Here is a 2,500-nt window from a genome sequence, read left to right on the forward strand (position 1 = left end):
TCAGGATTTGGGAGACTGGCTCCTCTCCTTTCCTTTTGGACGTATATCTCCTGGAATTGTGATGGTGTACGGTTTTGGTGATGTATTCAGGGCGTCAGGTTTGAAGGAAAAACAGGTATGATTTGCATCCTGGCGTAATATTTGTCGAAGGGGAAGATAGATCAATAAGTCAATAAATAAAATGCAAGTGTGTCAGAAAGAACAAGATGGATCAATAAATCAATAAATAAAATGCAAAAGTATTAGAGAGAGCAATAAGATGGATCAATAAGTCAATAAATGAATGGAAAAGTGTTAGAAAGGACAACAAGATGGATCAATAAGTCAATAAATAAAGTGCAAAAGTGTTAGAAAGGACAACAAGATGGATAAATAAGTCAATAAATAAATGCAAAAGTGTTTAAAAGAACATAAAGATGGATTAATAAGTATATAAATAAATGTAAAAGTGTTAGAAAGCGCAACAAGATGGATTAAGAAGTCAATAAGTAAATGTAAATGTGTTAGAAAGAACAACAATATTTATCAAAAGAAAAAGACATTCACAGGTAAATAAATAAACCTAAAAACCTAGAAAGAAAATAGAGGTGATTTGGATCCTGCCATATTTATGAAAGAGGAAAGAGATGTGTTAATGGATAAATGAAAAATAACAGTATTAGAAAAACGCATGTGATTTGAATCGAGATATGATGATTATCAGTGGAAAAATATCAATCAACAAATAGCAGAAAAATGTAGGAAACACTTTACGATTTGCGTTAATGGAACGGTGAACAATATTCTGACACGGCTTTTACAGTGAAAATGAAGATTTTAGAATGATAGTGACGGGTTTTTCCCCCGTTTTCAACGATAAGATAGTGAATATAAGTGCTGTATCATTAAACAAAATAACAAAATGAGTGATCGTACCGAAGGTATCACTGTAAAAACAGTTTTTATAATGGAAAGAGTCGAATTCATTACGCGCTGCTAAATGTAACGTAAGGCTTGAAATAAAGAAGCCTTTTGACTTATAAAAGTGAAACGTTGAGACTTATAAAAGGCAAACGTTTAGACTTAAGGTAAACGTTTAGACTCATAAAGTGAAACGTTTAGACTTATAAAAGTGAAACGTTTGGACTTATAAAAGGGAAACGTTTGGACTTATAAAAGTGAAAATTTTAGGCTTATAATTATGAGTGAAATGTTTAGACTTATAAAAGGCAAACGTTTTGACTTAAGGTAAACGTTTAGACTTATAAAAGTGAAATGTATAGACTTAATAAGGCAAGCGTTTAGACTCATAAAAGGCAAACGTTCAGACTTATAAAAGTGAAATGTATAGACTTAACAAGGCAAACGTTTAGACTTATCAAAGGCAAACATTTAGACTTATAAAAGTTAAACGTTTAGACTTATAAAAGGGAAACGCTTAGACTTATAAAAAGGTAAACGTTTAGACTTATAAAAGTGAAGTGTATAGACTTAATAAGGCAAACGTTTAGACTTATAAAAGTAAAATGTATAGACTTAATAAGGCAACGTTTAGCTTGATAAAAGTTAAATGTAAAGACTTAATATGGCAACCGTTTAGACTTGTAAAAGTGAAATGTTTATACTTATAAAAGAGAAATGTTTAGACTTAAAAAATTTAAATGTTTAGACTTTTAAAAGAGAACCGTTTAGACTTATTAAAGTGAAACGTTTAGACATACAAAAGGTAAACATTTACTCGAAGATCGACAACAGGAAATAGGGAAAAAGATTTCCATACTCGCTCCTAAACGTAACACAAGGCTTGAAATAAAAAAAACTGACTTAATAAGGCAAATGTTTAGACTTACAAAAGGTAAACATTCATTCCACACTCGCTCCTAAATGGCTTAATAAAAGCAACGTTTTGAGTCAATAAAGCAAAATGTTTAGACTCATAAAAGGTAGGTGAACTTTTGCTCGAAGACCGACACCTCCCCCCCTAGCCCCCCCAAATAGGAATCAGGAATAAGGACCAGCCATGTTCCCACTCATCAACCCCGAGCATCCGGGCCCTGCAACACCCCGACTTTCCTCCTCCGACGCGGTAGGAGCAAGCAACAGGAGCGCGGGCTACTACTCCCCCGTCTCCAACGCTTCCATAGGATCCTTCCCGTCCTCCAACGCGTCCTCGTCTCTAGGAGATTCCGAAGGAGACTACTACGACTACGATCCTTCGGAATCCTTCAATACTTATTACTGGGACGAACTGGTTCCTCCGCTTATTGTTTACAGTCTCACGCTCCTGCTAGGCATCGTCGGAAACAGCCTGATCATCTATACGATCATCAGGTGAGTCGAGACACTCTCCAGGTAATGTCCTTCCTCTCATTCTTGTTGTTTACCAGTGCTGTCAAATTCAGGAGAACTCGTGTGAATTTTGAATTGACGGGTTAAATGTAATTGTAATTCTGTATTCGTGTCCCAGCTGTGTTTATTTACAGTTAATAATCTCGTTTTTAATCTGTATTTTTGTTATTTT

At 34.8% G+C, this 2,500-nt stretch overlaps 1 pseudogene; it reads left to right on the plus strand.

Annotated features, from left to right (window-relative positions):
- Positions 1-2,500, plus strand: part of LOC135226361 (somatostatin receptor type 5-like) — a 154,952-nt pseudogene that overhangs the window by 85,174 nt on the left and 67,278 nt on the right.

The sequence above is a fragment of the Macrobrachium nipponense genome, chromosome 14 (genome assembly GCF_015104395.2).
Source record: "Macrobrachium nipponense isolate FS-2020 chromosome 14, ASM1510439v2, whole genome shotgun sequence".
In the NCBI taxonomy this organism is placed as follows: domain Eukaryota; kingdom Metazoa; phylum Arthropoda; class Malacostraca; order Decapoda; family Palaemonidae; genus Macrobrachium; species Macrobrachium nipponense.